General features: G+C 37.1%; 1 protein-coding gene and 1 pseudogene across 15 annotated transcripts in view; one reads left to right on the top strand and one right to left on the bottom strand.

The window, feature by feature from the left end:
• The window catches only part of TNFSF4 (TNF superfamily member 4), a 289,735-nt gene that overhangs the window by 188,310 nt on the left and 82,104 nt on the right, over positions 1 to 19,321 (top strand). The window lies entirely within an intron of this gene.
• LOC114675442 (small nucleolar RNA U13) lies at positions 7,531 to 7,655 on the bottom strand (annotated as a pseudogene).

The following is a 19,321-nucleotide window of genomic DNA, read 5'->3' as shown; positions in this document are numbered from 1 at the left end:
GCTGGACATTGTGATTGTTACATTGCTGAATGTTTAGATTTGGTTGTCTTTCTTTAAAGAGTGTTGGGAAAATTCTGGGAAGCAGTTAAATTACTTGTGCACCGGTTTATTCATTTTAAAATTGTTTTTAAACTTTGGGGGAATTTAAGGTACCACTCATTAACTGAAAAATTCCCCACCCCTTGACCCCTCACTAATGTGAGCTCTGCATCTCTTACATTTCTGTATAAATCTTAAACTTGGAGCTCTCCTGTAATTTTTGGCCTCACATTTTGCCATCTGCGTAGATGATTTAGTGTTTATCAGTTGACTCAAGGGTACCACATTACATATTTTTAGAGTTTTAGAGCCTTTTCTATGCATAGTTTCCTTTTCTCCAACACTGTGCCTTGAAAAACCTAATCACTTCATCCTCCCTGTTCCCCTCAACTCTCAGAGCTCCTTTCTGTCTCTTAAACTCAGTGAGACAATTGGTCTCTGGTTGGGTTCTCTTTCTCTGCACTGTAGTCTGGAAATTCCCTTAGGTGGAAATCAATAGTAGACATAGGGGTCTCTTAGTTTATTTTCTTTCTCTTAAAAATTCCATTTACGTGCTGTGTACAATTTCTTAAAACATACTTTTATATTTTTTTCTAGTTTTACAAAGAAAAAGGAGAAAGTATGGTTTCAGTTATTCCATCATGTCAAGTGGCAGTCCTGATTGCTAGTGTTTTTGTTATTGTTTAGTTTTAAAGATTCTGCAATTTCTGTTATGCTTTTATTTTAACCCATGAATTATTCACAATTGTATTCTACAATTTTCAAAATATATGAGAGTTTTAATTTTTTTGTATTTATTTTGAACTTAGTTTTATTGTACCCTGTGAATATGTTCTAATATAACATCAAATAACTGAAATTTGTTGGATTTGACTTATTGCTATCTTACAAACATGTCATGTGTATATGAGAGAAAAGGGTATTTTTTAATTATTGAGAACCATTTCTACGTATGTTCATTAAATCAATCGTATTGCGTTTAAACTTTTTATATCTTTGCTAATTTTTTGTTTACTTGGCTATTTATTTATTCATTTTTGAGATGGGGTCTGGCTCTGTTGCCCAGGCTGGAATGTAGTGGCACCATCTCAGCTCACTGCAACCTCTGCCTCCCAGGCTCAAGCAGTCCTCTCACTTCAGCCTCCCAAGTAACTGGGGCTTCAGGTGCATGCCACTACGCCCAGTGTAGGGATGGGGTTTCGCCATGTTGCCCAGGCTGGCCTCAAACTCCTGAGATCAAGTGATCCACCCACCTTGGCCTCCCAAAGTGCTGGGATTTGGGATTAAAGGTGTGAGCCACCATGTACTTGGCTATTTATTGAGAGATACATGTTGAAATCTAATACCAGATGGTGAAGTTGTTAACTTCTCTTTATAGTTCTATAAAGTTTTTTCTTTATGTATTTGGAAACTTTAAAAATATTGAATACACATTACACATAGTAAAATGCACAAATCTTAAATGTCTAGTTCAAAGAATTTTTACACATGTGTACATATACACACCCCACTGTGTAACTGCCTCATGAAGATGTAGAATATTTCTTGAGCTGCAGACATCTCCTTTGTATCTACTTTCTGTAAATATCCACTCAAAGGAAACCACTGTTCAAATCTGTATCAATATTGATAAATTTTGTGTGGTTTTGAACTTTATATAATTAGAAACGTAAATTTTTTTTTTTTTTTTTTTTTTTTTTTTTACTCAGCATTATGGTTTACGTTTTATCTGTGTTGTTTTCTGTATCCATAGATTTGTTTTTTTTTTATTGTTCTGAAGAATTCCATTGTGTGAATTTTTCTCTGTTCTATTATTGACAATCATTTCAGTTGTTTTCAGTTTAGGGGTATAATAAATAACCTTTCTGAGAGCATTCTTGTACATGTCTTCGATGGGTACCATAAACATTTACATTTATTGATAAATGCCCAGTAGTATAATTGCTAAATCATAGAGTAAGCATCTTACTTTTGCTTTAATAGATATCACTGAACACTTTTGTAAAATAATGGTACCAATTTACTCTTATATCATTACTGTATGAGAATTCCAGTTGCTCCACATGCTGTCAACACTTGGCATTGTCAATATTTTAATTTTGGTAATTCTGGTGGGTGGGTAGTAGTTATCCCATTGTGGTTTTTAAAAATTATTTATTTTATTTTATTTTCGAGTCAAGCTCTTGCTTTGTCATCTAGGTTGGAGTGCAGTGGCACAATTACTGCTCACTGCAGCCTCAAACTCCTTGGTTCAAATGATCCTCCTGCCTTAGCCTCCCAAGTAGCTGGGACTACAAGTGCATACCACCATGCCTGGCTAATTAAACTTTTTTTTTTTTTTTTTTTTTTTGTGGAGACAGGGTCTGGCTGTGTTGCCCAGACTGGTCTTGAACTCCTGGCCTCAAGTAATCCTCTTGCCTCCACCCCAAAAGTGTTGGGAGTATAGGCATGAGTTGCTGTGCCCAGCTCATTGTAGTTTTTAAGTTTGCATTTCTCTGATGACTATGGATGCTGGGCACATTTTAATATATTTATTAGTTATTTCAGTGTCCTTTTTATTAAATGACTGGATTTTGGCTTTTGTGTCCTTTGGATTTTTTTCTGTTTTCCATACCAATTTATAAAATGTTGAAGATATATTCTAAATAATAATTCTTTGTTAGATATATATATTGAAAATGCCTTATTTTTGTGTTTCTTGCATTTTCATTATCTTAATAGTGTCTTTTGATCAACACATGCTTGATTTTAAGAAAGTCCAATATATTAATGTTTTATGGTTAGTGCTTTTTGTGTCCTGTTTAAGGAATCTTTGTCTCTCCCAAGTTCAGAAAGAGATTCCTCTCTTTTTTTCTGTTAGAATATTTATTGTTTTAACTTTTACATTTAGGTCTACTGTTCATTTGGAATAAGTTTTTGCATGTAGCATAGATTGAGTCTAAGGTTAATTTCAAAAATGGATATCCACTGAATTCATCACTATCTATTGAACTGATTGTACTTTCCTGACTGAATTAGTGTCTTTGACACAAATCAGGTGACTGTATATGTGTAGGTATATTTCTTGCTTAATAGCAATTCTGTATCATTGCTCCATTCTTGTGCCAATATTACACAGTATCTTAATTTCTTCAGTTTCATAATGGTTCAAAGTCAGACAGTGTACGTCTGCCAGTTTTGTTCTTCTGTTAGATTGTCTTGGCTTTTCTAGGTCTCTTGCATTTCCTTATATATTTTAGAATTCGCTTGTAAATTTACAAAACAAAATAAAACAAACCTTAGCTGGGATCTTAAATTGGGATTGAACTGAGTCTATAGAACTATATGGGGTGAAATGACATTGTAACAATTTTGAGTTTTGTAATTCATGAGCATATTATACTCTTCTATTTACAAGTTTTCTTTAATTCTCTTGTTATTTTCTGAAGCTACTTCGTTAGGTGTAAAAAAGTTAATTAAAAAAATCTTCCAGATAAACTGAATATTTTAACTTTTCTGTGTCTTTTCATATTGGTCAGGGGTCAGCAAACTGTATTGTAAAGTGTCAAAGTAAGTATTGTCAAGTTTGCAGGCCATACAGTCTCTGTTGAAATTAAAGGGCATACCGCAAAGATATGGCAGGTTCAGTTTCAGACTATAGCAACAAGGACAGTCACATGCATTTTTCTGGTTTCCCAGTGCATATAAAAATTATATGTATACTGTACTGTAGCCTACTGTGTACAATAGCATTGTGTCTAAAAATAATGTACACAGCTTAATTTAAAAATACTTTATTGCTAAAAATGTGATCACTTGAGCCTTCAGCAATTTGTAATCTTTTTGCGGTAGAGAAACTTGCCTGGATGTTGATGGCTACTGACTGATCAGGGTGGTGGTTGCTGAATGTTGTGGTGGCAGTGACACTTTCTTAAGACAACAATAAATTTGCTGAACTGATTGACTTTCCTTTCATGAAAAATTTCTCTGTGGCACGAAATGCTGTTTGATTGCATTTTACCCAAGTAGAACTTCTTTCAAAATTGGAATCAATCCTCTCAAACCTTGCTGCTGTTTTACCAACTAAGTTTATTGAATATTCAAAATCCTTTGTGTCATTTCAACAATGTTCACAGCATCTTCACCAGAAATAGATCGCATCTCAAACAACCACTTTATTTGCTCATTCATAGGAAACAACTCTTTATCCATTCAAATTTTAGCATATAATTGCAGCAATTGAGTCATATGTTTAGGATCCACTTCGAATTCTAGCTCTGTTGCTATTTCTGCCACATCTGTAATACTTCCTCCGGTGAAGTCTTGAACCCTTCCCAGTCATTCATAAGGGTTGACATTAAGTTCTTTCAAACTCCTGTTAATGTTGATATTTTAACCTCCAAACAAGAATCAAAATGTTCTCAATGGTGTCTAGAATAGTGAATCATTTCCAGAAAGTTTTCAATGGATTTTGCCCAGATTCATTAGAGGAATCATTACTTATAGCAGATATAGCCTGACAAAGTGCATTTCTTTAATGGGACTTGAAAGTCAAAATTACTCCTTGATCCATGGGCTGCGGAATACATGTTGTGTTAGCAGGCATGAAAACGACATTTATCTTCTTGTATATCTCCATCAGATATCTTGGGTGATCAGGTGCATTGTTAATGAGCAGTAATGTTTTGAAAGGACTCTTTTTCTGAGGAGTAGGTGTTAGTAGTGGACTTAAAGATAATCAGTAAACCATGCTTCAGATGAATGTGCTGTAATCCAGCCTTTGTTATTCCATTTATAGAGCACATGGAGAGTAGATTTATACTTAAGGGCCCTAGGATTTTCAGAATGATAAATGAGCATTGGCTTCAACTTAAAGTCATCAGCTACATTAGCCCTTAACAAAAAAGTCAGCCCATCTTTGGAAGCTTTGAAGCCAGACACTGACTTCTCTCTGGCTATGAAAGTTCTAGATGGCATCTCCTTCTAGTAGAAGGCAGTTTCATCTACACTGAAAAAACTGTTGTGTAGTAGAGCCACCTTTATCAATTGTCTTACCTAGACCTTCTGGATAACTTGCTGCAGCTTCTACATCAGCACTTGCTGCTTCACCTTGCACTTTTTTTTTTTTTTTTTTTTTTTTTTTTTTTTTTTTTTGAGACAGAGTCTCGCTCTGTAGCCCAGGCTGGAGTGCAGTGGCCGGATCTCAGCTCACTGCAAGCTCCGCCTCCCGGGTTCACGCCATTCTCTGGCCTCAGCCTCCCGAGTAGCTGGGACTACAGGCGCCCGCCACCTCGCCCGGCTAGTTTTTTTTTTTTTTTGTATTTCTTAGTAGAGACGGGGTTTCACCATGTTAGCCAGGATGGTCTCGATCTCCTGACCTCGTGATCCACCCGTCTCGGCCTCCCAAAGTGCTGGGATTACAGGCTTGAGCCACCGCGCCCGGCCCACCTTGCACTTTTATGTGATGAAGAGTCTTCCTTCCTTAAACCTCATGAACCTCAAAGGCCTGTTTTATTCAGGATCTAGCTACTTTACAGTGAGAGAGTCCTTCAGAGTATGTATCCCACCACATAGGCTAAAGTGGAGGTCTTCAGGAACCATGTTCAGTTGAACTCAGTGCCTGTCACAATGATTCATTGAATGAGTAACTTACCTTTGACATAGGTGAAGAAGGTAGCTGTCAGTATAGCATGCAATGATAGATCTGGGACAGAATTGGTGCTGAAAAATACTTCCACATTGCTCCCAGTTGATGCCTGCATCCCTTTCTAAATGAGCTTCTTTTAAGTTAAAGCAGATATTATTTAATACATGGAAATGCCTGCCAGGTTGGTCTCTGTAGGTAACATGTAAAAATTGTCATCAGTCATTTATCATTTATACCTTAGTAAGAATTTATTATATAAACCAAATGAAAGAGTCATCACATGTTTAAGCTAAAGAAACCTTAGACTTTATACATTTAAAAATGTAGGCCTGGAAAGGTGGTTCACGCCTGTAATCCCAGCATTCTGGAAGGCCAAGGTGGGTGAATCACAAGGTCAGGAATTCAAAATCAGCCTGACCAACATGGTGAAACCCCATCTCTATTAAAAATACAAAAATTAGCCAGGCATGGAGGCATGTGCCTGTAATCCCAGCTACTCAGGAGGCTAAGGCAGGAGAATCGCTTGAACCTGGGAGGTGGAGGTTGCAGTGAGCTGAGATCCCGCCACTGCACTCCAGCCTGGGTGACAAAGCGGGACTCTGTCTCAAAAAAAAAAAAAAAAATTTAGACTGTGAAATTTAACATATTCTATCCATATTACTCATAGACAGTGAGTTTAAATGTCTGATATAAGATCCTATAACAAACTCTACAACCACCAAGAAAACACAGATTTTTATTTCATTTTTTATTGATACATAATAATTGTGCATACTTATGGGGTGAGTGTGATATTTTGGTACATGTATGCAATGTGTAATGATCAGATCAGGGTAATTAGAATATCCATCACCTCAAACATTTATCGTTTCTTTGTTTGGGAACATCCTAAATCTTCTCTTCTATTTTAAAATATACAATAAATTCTTATTAACTATAGTCACTCTACTAACAAACACTAGAACTTACTTCTTCTATCTAACTATATTTTTGTACCCATCAGCCAACATCTCTTTACCAGCCTCACCATGCTTCCCAGTTTCTGGTAATCATTCTACTCTACCTCCATAAGATCAACTTTGAAAAACCAGGTTTTGTGATAAGAAGATTGTGTGGAGGTTGTGCATAAAAAGACTGGGAGTTGGACGCACCTGGCTTTGCCAGTTAGTGATGTGTGACTGGGCAAATTCTTATTCTCTCTGTGGCTTAGTTCATTTTTCACTGAAATAGATAATGTTAGTATGTCCCTCATAGGATTGGTTGTGAGTATTAAATGAGATAATGTATATAAAGCATTTAGCAAATGTCTCATGCATAATGAGTTCAATACATGTTGGCTGAAGATTTGATTACTCCATCCTTCTAGCTGTAGCAGCAAGCCAACACAGAGGAGAACCTTGATCTTGAGAACATTGATCACCTTGAGCCATTAGAAAAATATCTAAATGTTATCTTAAAAAATAGAGCCATTATAGCTTTCTTATGTAAGCATATTTCAATAATAATATATATTTTTCCAATTTAAAGGGATATTCAATAGCTTCCTGAGAAATGCAGTCATACATTAGTGGTTATTCACTTTCTGATGATGACATCTAAATGAAATATGTAGTGCACATATCATTCTGCCTAATTCCCATGTTCTTGTTCTCATCTTGAGGATGAATATATTAAAGCTTAGATTCATGGAACAACTAAAAAGCCAGGATTCTATACTAAACATCTTTACTAAGTTTGTTAAGCATGGGCTCTCTCCATTTAGAGTACATATAATATAATCCTCTACATCTGAATTCTTCCATATATTAAAATCACTCTGGGCAAAAAAATTCCTTTTTAGTTTCTTTTTTGTTACTTTTCTTTCACGTCAGATGGGTAATGTGCCAACGAACTTTGTGTGAGATGTGCCTCCCTCAAACTGTTCTAACAATGCACATCTCACGTATTAGTGTGAAAACCCAATTATCACGCTTATGAACCACAACGGGATCGCAAAAAATATGTCCCCATTTTTTTGAGACTCAACACTGATTTTATCTCTTGACTTTAAAGCCTCTTTTTCAGTATTTCAAGTTTTGAGATTATGTAAGGACTAGTAATACTTAAATCTAGCAACTGAGAAGTACCCTTACAAATTGGAAAGTAGGTTATTGACTGAGAGTTTAAATAATAAAATCCATGTATAATGAAGGAGATGAGTCATCTCTAACAGGCTTAGAGATTATTAATAATCTTTAAACTTCTGACTCATGATTTTTGAAATTCCCCAAAGACCAGTCAATGAGATCTGGGCATAATCTCAGTGAGACAGAATTAGAATGTGATTTTAACATAGTAAGTGGAAATAATCAATTGCATTATATTACTTTAAAATAAGGTATTGGAAGCAGACAAGCTTCCATAGTGAAAGCTAAAGATGAGGGCCGGAGAGAAAACATTCAAATGTTTATTCAGTCTTATCCAAGGAATAAAAACTAACTTCTTGTTAGGTAGTGATTCATTACCAGGACTCACAACAATGATTCAATGAGGAGGGACCATTAAGACTAATTATTGTGTTTTGTCTTCATGTTCTCCATCCATCCATTCATCCACCCATGCCCCCACCCATTTATTTGACAAATATTTATTGAATCTCTATCATCTACCAACTACTAGTTAGATTATGAACACATGAAAATGAAGGACAGAGACCTTGAACTCAGGGAACTCATAACCTAAAGGAGAAACCAGAAAGACACATCAACCATGATTAGTGTAATTGGTAAAATGGTACAAAGAGGAATGGTATCCAGCCTCCCTTGAGGGGCTGGAGGGAAGAGTAGGCAAGAAGAGAGGAAAAGTAGAGGTGGGAGACAGTGGTGGTTAGGTTATAGTGACGGACATTATGAAAACAGTATATGGGGAGGACATGGGGAGGACATCACTAGTTTAAATTTGGAAGGATGTGTGGAAGTTTGGTATGCAGAGAAAGGGAGAAAAGACATCCTAGGTGGGGCACTGTGTATAAAACAGAGGAAAGACTGAAAAAGTGAGGCATTTTCTGAGAAGACCAAGAAGTTTGCAAAGAAATGAGGCTACAGTTTGGCAGAAGGCAGTTTATAAGGGGCCTCACAGATAATGGAAAATATTTTATAATTATTCTAAAATAATGGAGAATAATTAAATGATGTTGAGTGAGATTATTATGGATTTGTGTTTTGTTTTTACTCATTATTGGTATTGCACTAAATGTCAAGGGTGTTAGAAAGGAGACTCAGGGAAACCTGAAAAAAGGTAGCAGCACTGGGAAATGAGAGAAGGAATGGGTATGACAAATACTTAGGTGACAGGATTTATCTAGATTCATGGTTAATTTTTTGGAGTGTAGGTAAGGAAGGGAAGGCAATTAGGATGATTGCCAAGTTTCTGATTTGAATACAGATTGGCTGGTGCTACATTTTCTATTATTGTTAGGAAACACAGAGGAGCAGATAATGATGAAGACATGGTGAGCTCAATTTTGGACCATGATATTTGAGTTTGGCTACTCAAGTGGAGCTTACCAGCGGCAGTTGGATGTGTGAAGCTGCAGTTTGGGAGTGAGATCTGGGTTGCATATTTAAATTGGGGTTTTTAACAACATAAAGACAGAATTGAAGCCATGGATAAGAACGAGGACTGAATGACAGAGACTTGAGTAAATTAACATTTAGGGAGAGGAAAAGTAAAGGGAACTCAGAATGTCCAAAGAACTAGAAGAACCAGGTGAGAGTATGGGCTTAAACCATGGAAAGAGAGTTCTGTAAAGAAAAGTGAACAAGAGCATTTAATGTCACGAAAAGATCAAAAGAAAGATGAGAAATGTAGATGTTCATTTGATTTTGAAATGTAGGGGTGCTCTTAGTCACCATTAAGTCATTTTTATACAAAATATGAGTTGCGATTATGACCTTCAATGTCCTATGGGAAACTAGCTTGCCAACTTTAAAAAAATCACTTAGTAGTAATTGAGTCAGTGGCCAGGAGAAATGAGATCTTCTGGCAGTAACAATGGACATATGCTCACTGGACAAGTAGGGCAGCTACTGTGTTTCTTGTGGGCTAGTAAAAGTTTTAGATTTTACATGTTTGGATTACAAATATGTTGTTCCTCAAGATATTTTTGTTGACAAGCAATTCGACCCATTTGTGTGCAGCCGCTGTGGTTGATCTGACATTCTTATAGGGCTCTTACAGGGAATTCTGCCCTTATCTTCTTTGTTGATTAATTGGCTAAATCATATCATCATATCAATTTATTTCAAGAATGCTTCTGATAGCTGGAACACGTGCTCTGGAAGTCTCCTCCGCTTGCTGTGCCTCCCATTCCTTTAATTAATTTTGAAACATCATTTGTGTGGAAAGAAGGTCATTCCATATTTATATAATCACTTATATGCTAGCTGTGCTCTTAGATGATATTTGATTTGTTAAGATGTAAAGTGTAATTTTTTGAAGACTTTACTTTCCAGTGAAAGTTTCATTGAGCTCTGCCTCATAGATATAAAGGCTTTTCATGCTGATGCTGGGAATGGCATAAATGATGGTGGTAGGGTTACTTAATAGAGACAATAACAAATGTTGTTAAAGTAGTCCATCCCAGCTGGAACCTGAAATGAATGGGCTTGGGAGAAGAAGAAAAAATATTTCTTGTCTGTTTCAGGGAGGGTGGAGATAACCAGAAATGTATCATTTTGAAGGAACAATCAGGAGAGTGTAAGAGATATATAAAGTCATTCATTCATTAAAAAGTTAATTGAACACCTACTCTATACCAAGCATTGTGCAAAGTGCTGGCCATGTAGTAATTAACAAGATAAACAAGATCTCTGGATGCACAAAATGGGAGAATGTAGTATATTTTTAATTTCAAGACGTGAAATTGAATTGAAGTAAAAGTTGTCAGAAAAGGCCGGGAAAAATGACAGTAAGACTTGGGATCTCCTATTTAAATGATCTGAGAGCATTTGGATACCATTCTTCTTAGATGAGCAAATCTCATTGTTTGTTGAATTTAGGCCTGACACAAGAAGGATTTGGACCTACACTAAAGTTTTACACTCCCTGGGATTCTTCGTGGTGTCATTCTTCCCTTAGTGTAATCCTCCCTCCTTTAACTGTCATGCTATTTCTGCCAGGAACCTTTCTGTAGGAACCTTGGCAATATAAACACAATGGTTAAAAACACGAGTTTTGTAATTAGACTGACCAGGACTCTGGTTTGTCATTGATGAACAATGTATAACCACACTTACTTCATTGGGCTTCTATGAGATTAAGTGAAATGAATACCCAAAGCTTTTAGCACCCAATGTGCCTGATACATTGTAAGTGTCCATCATTATTAGCATTGCCCTGGATTCTAATAGTGACCCCAGAGATAGTGCTAATGCAGAACTGATAGCAATAAGAGACTAATCCACCTGTGTACTAGCCACCCTTGTGAGTCACACCTGGTAATTACTATTATATATTAAGTACTTATTATGTCTCAGCTTTATGCTAACTTACACATGAGTTGACAGTATCTATTCCTCCTTATCACTCTTCTCCTCTCATTTTTTTGTTCTTACTGTTAAAGTTCTGAGGACACCCTAGAAATAGGGCATCCCCCAAAATTGAGGTCAATATGTTAGAAAAGCTACACAGGTCACAGCAGAACTCTAATCTCTCAGACTCCCAAGTTTAAGACTGCACTTTCTGCCGGGCGTGGTGGCTCACGCCTGTAATCCCAGCACTTTGGGAGGCCGAGGCGGGCGGATCACGAGGTCAGGAGATCGAGAACATCCTGCCTAAACACGGTGAAACCCCGTCTCTACTAAAAATACAAAAAAAATTAGCTGGGCGTGGTGGCCGGCGCCTGTAGTCCCAGCTACTCGGGAGGCTGAGGCAGGAGAATGGCGTAAACCCGGGAGGCGGAGCTTGCAGTGAGCCTAGATTAGGCCACTGCACTCCAGCCTGGGCGACAGAGCGAGACAAAAAAAAAAAAAAAAAAAAAAGACTGCACTTTCCGTCAGTGCTGTGTTGAGGTCTCTTTCTTTATTTTCCTGGCCAAGTCATCAGAAGCTGGTTGAAGAGAACAGATCTTGAATAGTTACCTTCATGACAAATAATAACAGCTACACACTTTCCCATGGTCTTCACCCCAGACAGGTTTCTGTCTCCTCACTGTGGAAGGTGGTAGGGTGAATACCATGAAACCACGTGCTGCTTTCTTTTTTACCACTGGCAGAGTTTCACCCTGGTTGAATGGGTTCAAAGAGAAGGTTTCACTCTAACTGCTGGCCTTACAGACACCTGGAACGTCTGAAGCATTATTATTATGGCTGACTTGTTCTGAAGAACTCAGGCTTTTCTCACTTTTAGAAAGTGTAATTTTGTGTACTTGTTTGAAAGGAAGAGAAATTACTGCCCTCAGAAATGAAAATTCTATCACAGCATTACTGTTAGTTAGATATCATATGTATATCGAGCTGCAGATAATAAAGCAGCTGTGTTGAGCCCCCTGTGATGGCTGAAGAGCCTGGTTCTTGGGTTAAAGAGGACAGACACAGGCAAGTTCTCCTCATCATTCTACCTGTGATTCTCCCAGTGGCCTGTTCTAATCTCCCTTTCTAAAATTCAGGCCAATGGTAATTTTCTTATCAATAGTACTTAGTCAAATTTCTTGCAAATTTGAAATGTCAAATAGAAAACTCCCACGAAGTTGAGCTCGTAAATTAATCATGGTTACAGGAGCTAACCAGCAATGCCACTGGGCTAGACTTCAGCTCCTTTCCTGTGGCCCTAACCTCCAACTCAGTGACTCCTTTCTCTACTCATTCTCTCTGCTGCTGTTTAGGTTAGGCTCATTCACTCCCAGCTTAGTGTGCTTTTCCCTTGGACAAGATGACAGAAAGTTGACCGGCCATCATAGTGTTTGAGTCCTTTCCAATCATGGGAAACTGGGAACGACTGTGTATACTCTTAAACTGTGTGGTAGAGGTGGAGAGGAGAAGGAAGAGGATAGTTGAGTCTGAAGCCTATAGCTTAGAGAGTGTCTTCCTGGTGAAAAATTGCACTCACTGGGCAGTGGCGTTACAGAAACAGGCTTAATTTAGATTAATCTTTCTGTAAATCTTTACTGAGAATTGTTTCGTAAAACAATGTCACTGGACTTCTCTGTTGTGTGTCTCTCTTTTGCATAAGTTTAACATAGTTATCTTTAGTTTTTCATTCTTAGATATGATGTTGGTTGTCGATACTGATATTCTTTTTCATGTTAAGGAAATATCTATTACACATTTTTAAAGAGTTCTTTTAACTAAAGCAATGGTTTTCAATTTGGTTGAATTTCTTTTTCACGACAACCAGTTAAGAAGCTTTTATTGTTTTTCTTATTTAATATAATGGCACTCATACCAACCACACTATTGGGAGGTTTTAAAGGGCTAAATACGTTAAGCTACTTGAATAGTGTCATATAGTGTTAGCTGTTATTATGATACATGATGTGGTATCTTATCTTAATAAATTACAGATAACCCATTCTTACATTCCTGGGGTTAAACCCCAAAGCCTCTGTCAACCTGGGCTGGTGACTGATGTGTGTCCCATGGTGGGGGAACTCTAAACATTGTAAACACCTTTTTTTCTCCAGGAGTTCCATGTTTTCCCCTGGGATTATAATTGTGTAAAAGCCAGGCATTAACTTCCCTCTCTCCCAGCAAACACTGGTAATAAGAGATCTGCAAGTGCTTACAAATGGAACAGAAGCGGTCTCACCTGCTGTTGGTCAGATTATTTTGAATGGTCAGCAGAGTGTTGTAATAATAAAAATATGGAAACGAGAGGTGGATTTGTTCAGAGGCAATTCACCTTGGTGTTTTTACACATCTTATGACAGCTTTAGTTCTAGACTGGCTTTTCCAGGATGTTTGTGTAGCACACAGGCTTGGGAGCTAGAGATGGTCTCTCTCTCTCCAGGTCAGACAGTAGATTTGTTTCCTGAAAAAGATAATATAGTTTCTCTCTGTGGAGCAAAGTTTGAGCAGATTTGCTTGCAGCCACTTAAAAGATGGGAAGTTTCCTAAATTTAGGGTTCCTCAGCTGCGATGGGACATGGATGTGTGTGCAGCATCTGCCCAGGCCTGTTCTGTGTCGTTCCCTTTCCTGATGGGATTTAGGGACAAAGGGACATATGAGAACATCGAGCTTGTGCTGCATGCTCTGCCATGAGTAAAAATAGTGCAAATCAGTTTGGGCTTGTTGTTTCCTTTCCAACTAAATTTTGAAAGGGCGACAAGTCAGCTTAGTACCTATGCTGTTGCTTAGAGATTGCTTAAGCTCTTGACAAGAGTTAACAAATGACACTATAGCAAAATGGTCATAGTAAAGTACTGCATGTGAACAGGCAATTAACTCAGGGGAAATCTGGCTAAAAATGTATGGAAAGTTTCTTGATTTTACTTAGACATGCAAAATAAAGATACTCTTTAGTAAACATATATCAAAAATTAGGTACTTATCAAATTGACTGAATTTAAAAACATATTTAACTGTGCTGATGAGAAAGTGAATATAGTTACCTTGTACAATGCTTTCAAGAGGGTGAATTCTTACTGTATTAATTTTCTATTGCTATGTAACATTTGAATCTCTGAATTCTTTTTCTGGGATCAGCTGGAGAAAACGCTCTGCTTTTGAAGGCCTCATGTAGTTAGGTAAGATCCACCTGGATAATTTCCCTATAGTAAGGTAATAGAATCAGGGCATCTATCATATCCATAGTTCTGGGGATTGTGCAGGGTGTGTACACAGTGGGAAGAGGCGGACATCTTGGAATTCTGCTTACTGTGGTTACTGGAATCCTGGAAAGCGATCTGGCAATATCTTTTGATTCTGCAACCCAGCTTTTAGAACTTCCTTTTTATAGAAATAAGTACAGCAACATATAAGAATAAAAGTTCAGAAATGTTTTCTGCATTGTTTTTAATGACCTCAAAAGGAGAATGCTTGAATAAATTATGAAATATCAAAAGCATTCTTATTATAAATGACTTCAATCTTTATTGATTTGTACAGTGACAAATGCAAATTGTTGAGCAATATGTGTTTAACAATATGATTCCATTTTGAAAAGAAAAATACAGAAACTATATGTGTATACACTGTGTGTGTGTGTGTGTGTGTGTGTGCATGCGTGTGTATGAACATGAAGAAGCAGGGACATCAACCTGTTAATTAGATTGCCTCATGGGCTAGGAATGGAAAGAGTTAGATGGGATGGTGAATGGGGAGACTACTAGGAACTTTATCTTTACACATCTCTGCACTATTTCACTTGCTATAAGTAATATCTCACTTTTGTAATTAGAAATAATAAATATTATAGAAAGCTAAACCAAATGCATATCTCTTGTAGAAAGTTTGCAAAATACAGTCAAGCCTAATGAAGCAAATGCAATTATCCACAATCCAAACATCCAGCCATATTTCCTTTTAACAGTTTACTATATTCTATGCACATACATCCAAAAATTCAAAGTGCTAATATTACTTTGAATCTTGATATTTTTTGTGTGTGAATATATTACAGATGAAAGTCCATCTTCATGCTAGGATTGTGTACATAGCTATGAATATTTTCTTCCATGGTTATTATGGTCTAGTTTTAAATATTTAAATGTTTAATTCCCCTGAAATTTATTTTGGTGTGCAGTGCTAAATGAGGATCTAATCATCTACATTTTTTTTCCCAACTGGCAAACTATTATCTCAATAACATTTATCAAATAGCCATCCCCATTGATTAGAAATGCCACTTATATACTAAATTCTTATACAAAGGGTCTTTGAAAAGTTCATAGAAAATGTTGAATATAAAGAAAACCATTTCAAAATTTTTTGCACCACAATAAACTTGTACTAATTTGTGATAAAATATCTGAACAAGATCTAGCTTGAGGCACTAGGAAGAATAAGACATCAGTTTGAAGAAAGTCCCTATCAAGAGCAACATAAATTCTGCTAAAATTGAAGCAAGAACAAACATCATGGTGAAGCTTGAGTGGAAGAATGGCGAAACCACCTTTGCTTTGTGACAGATTTATAGAGACAGTGCCCCAAATAAATCAGTAGTTTACAAATGGATAATTTATTTTAAGAAAGGACAAGATGATATTGAAGATGAGGCTCACCATGGCAGACCATCCACATCACTTTGCAAGGACAAAATTCATTTTGTTTGTGCCCTAATTGAAGAGGACTGATGATTCACAGCAGAAATAATAGCCAGCATCACAGATGTCTTAATTGATTCCGCTTACACAGTTCTGACTGAAAATTAAAGCTGAGCAGCTTTTCACTCAATGGGTTCCAAAGTAATTGTATCCAGATCAGCCGTAGAAAAGAGCACAGCTTTCAGTGGGAATTTTAAGTGAATGAGATCAAGACCTTGAGACATTTCTTTGAAGCACTGTAATAGGAGATGAAACGCGCTTTTACCAGTGGGACCCTGAAGACAAAACCCGATCAAAGCAATGGCCGTCAAGAAGTGGAAGTGGTCCAGTTTGCATACAGGGCAAGAGCAAAGGTTGTGGCAACATTTTTCGGGGACACTCAGGGTATTTTGATTGTTGACTTTCTGGAAGGCCAAAGAACAATAACATCTGCTTATTACAAGACTGTTTTGAGAAAGTAGCCAGAACTTTGCAGAAAAACAACCAGGAACGCTTCACTAGAGAGTCCTTTTTCACCATGACGAAGTTCCTGCTCCTTCCTATCACCAAACAAGGACAATTTCATGAATTTTGATGGGAAATGATTAGGTTACAGTCCTGATTTGGCTCCTTCTGACTTCTTTTTGTTTCCTAATCTTAAAAAAATCTCTAATGGGCATGCAGTTTTCTTCAGCCAATAATGTAAAAGAAGACTACATGACATGGTTAAATTCTCAGATTTTCAGTTCTTTTTTTTTTTTTATTAGTATACTTAAAGTTCTAGGGTACATGTGCACAACGTGCAGGTTTGTTACATATGTATACATGTGCCATGTGCCATGTTGGTGTGCTGCACCCATTAACTTGTCATTTACATTAGGTATTTCTCCCAATGCCATCCCTCCCCCGTCCCCCTACCCCACGACAGGCCCCAGTGTGTGATGTTCTCCGCCCTGTGTCCAAGTGTTCTCATTGTTCAATTCCCACCTATGAGTGAGAACATGCGGTGTTTGGTTTTCCATCCTTGCAATAGTTTGCTCAGAATGATGGATTCCAGCTTCATCCATGTACCTACAGAGGACTTGAACTCATCCTTTTTTATGGCTGCATAGTATTCCATGGTATATATGTGCCACATTTTCTTAATCCAGTCTATCATTGATGGACATTTGGGTTGGTTCCAAGTCTTTACTATTGTGAATAGTGCCGCAATAAACATACATGTGCATGTGTCTTTATAGTAGCACGATTTATAATCTGTTGGGTATATACCCAGTAATGGAATTGCTGGGTCAAATGGTATTTCTAGTTCTAGATCCTTGAGGAATCACCACACTATCTCCCACAATGGTTGAACTAGTTTACACTCCCACCAACAGTGTAAAAGTGTTCCTATTTCTCCACATCCTCTCCAGCACCTGTTGTTTCCTGACTTTTTAATGATCGCCATTCTAACTGGTGTGATATGGTATCTCTTTGTGGTTTTGATTTGCATTTCTCTAATGACTAGTGATGATGAGCATTTTTTCTTGCATCTGTTGGCTGCATAAATGTATTCTTTTGAGAAGTGTCTGTTCATATCCTTTGCCCACTTTTTGATGGGGTTGTTTGATTTTTTTCTGTAAATTTGTTTAAATTCTTTGTAGATTCTGGATATTAACCCTTTGTCATCTGATCTTTGACAAACCTGACAAAAAAAAAAAAAAAAAAAAAAAAAAAAAAAAAAAAAAAGAAATAGGGAAAGGATTCCCTGTTTAAGAAATGGTCCTGGGAAAACTGGCTAGCCATATGTGGAAAGCTGAAACTGGATCCCTTCCTTACACCTTGTACAAAAATTCATTCAAGATGGATTAAAGACTTAAATATTAGACTTAAAACCATAAAAACTCTAGAAGAAAACCTAGACAATACCATTCAGGACATAGGCATGGGCAAGGACGTCATAACTAAAACAAAAAAAGCAATGGCAACAAAAGCCAAAATAGACAAATGGGATCTAATTAAACTAAAGAGCTTCTGCACAGCAAAAGGAAAACTACCATCGGAGTGAACAGGCAACCTACAGAATGGGAGAAAATTTTTAGAATCTCAGTTCTTTAAGGATGGACTAAATAGCTGGTACCATCACTTACAAAAGTGGCTTAAACTTGATGTAACTTACATTGAGAAATACAGTTTATATTTTATATTTTTATTCCATTTTCTCATGAACTTTCAAAAGTACTCTCACATATATTTTCAAAAATTCAGTTCTACTCCATTGGCATGTATTTCTGAAAATTTGGTTCTACTGCATTGGTCAGATTATGACTCTAGTGACACCTCATTAAAAAATGTACTATAGCTTTATAATATACATTCACATCTGGTTGGGAAATCTCCCTGCTACTGTTGTATTTCTAATAGTTTTGTTTTTTGCTTCATTTTCTTTAGGCTTGGCTCCCTTGTTACGTGTTTGCTTTAACCACAACTCTATATAATTTTGCTCCTTCACAGCACAACATAGTTGGGAAAAATATACCACCATGCTGAGTGTCTGATTTTAAATTTATGATTACTCATCTTAAGGAGTATGCTTCCCAATAATAGTCTATATTTCCCTATACTATTTACTCTCCCACTCTTCTAGATGATCATTTTGTACCATCTCTTTTCTCTTCAAATCTTTCCTTCCCAATCCTCACCCTCAGTGGTAGCCTCTGCTTCCTCCTCAATCTTCTGATTACTAAGCATTTGAGATCCCAGAGTCCTCTTCACTTTTCTATTTACACTCATTGCCTAGGTGAGCTCATCCAAGCTCATGACTTTAAGTGGCACCTTTACACTAGTGATTCCCAAATTTACAGTCCCAACCTTGACCTCTTCCTTTAACATCAGGGTCTAGCTGCTACTCATCTTTACTTTGAAGTATTGATAGACACGTGAAGTTTAAAAGTTCCACATTGAACTCCTAAATGTTTTTCCCCAAACCTGCTCCTCTCATGATCTTCCCCATTTCAGTATAGGGCAACTCTATTTTTCCAGTGCCTCAGGTCAAAAGACAATTGGGATTGTTCTTGACTTTGCTGTTTCTTGCATACCACACACCTCCTCTGTTAGCAAATTCTATCACATCTGCTTTCAGAGTATTCTCACAGTCTGATCCCTTCTTAGCATTCCTGCAACCATCCATGTTGGAGGTATCATTATCCTTATTGCAATAGTCTCCTGACTGGTTTCCCTGCTTCTTCCTATGCTAGCTCTTCCAATGTGCTCTCAGCAAGTGGCCGCAGTGATCACGTTAAAACATGAATCAAATCATGTCATCTCTTTACTCAACCCCAAAACAGTTATCCTCTTTTATCTAAACTTTCTGTAGTTTCAGTTACCAGTGGTCAACCATGGCCTGAAAATATTAAATGAAAAATTGCACAAATAAACAATTTGTAAGTTTTAA

Source organism: Macaca mulatta, chromosome 1, assembly GCF_049350105.2.
Source record: "Macaca mulatta isolate MMU2019108-1 chromosome 1, T2T-MMU8v2.0, whole genome shotgun sequence".
In the NCBI taxonomy this organism is placed as follows: Eukaryota; Metazoa; Chordata; class Mammalia; order Primates; family Cercopithecidae; genus Macaca; species Macaca mulatta.
Note: the sequence above shows the minus strand (reverse complement) of the source record. Positions and strands in the feature narration are given on the sequence as shown.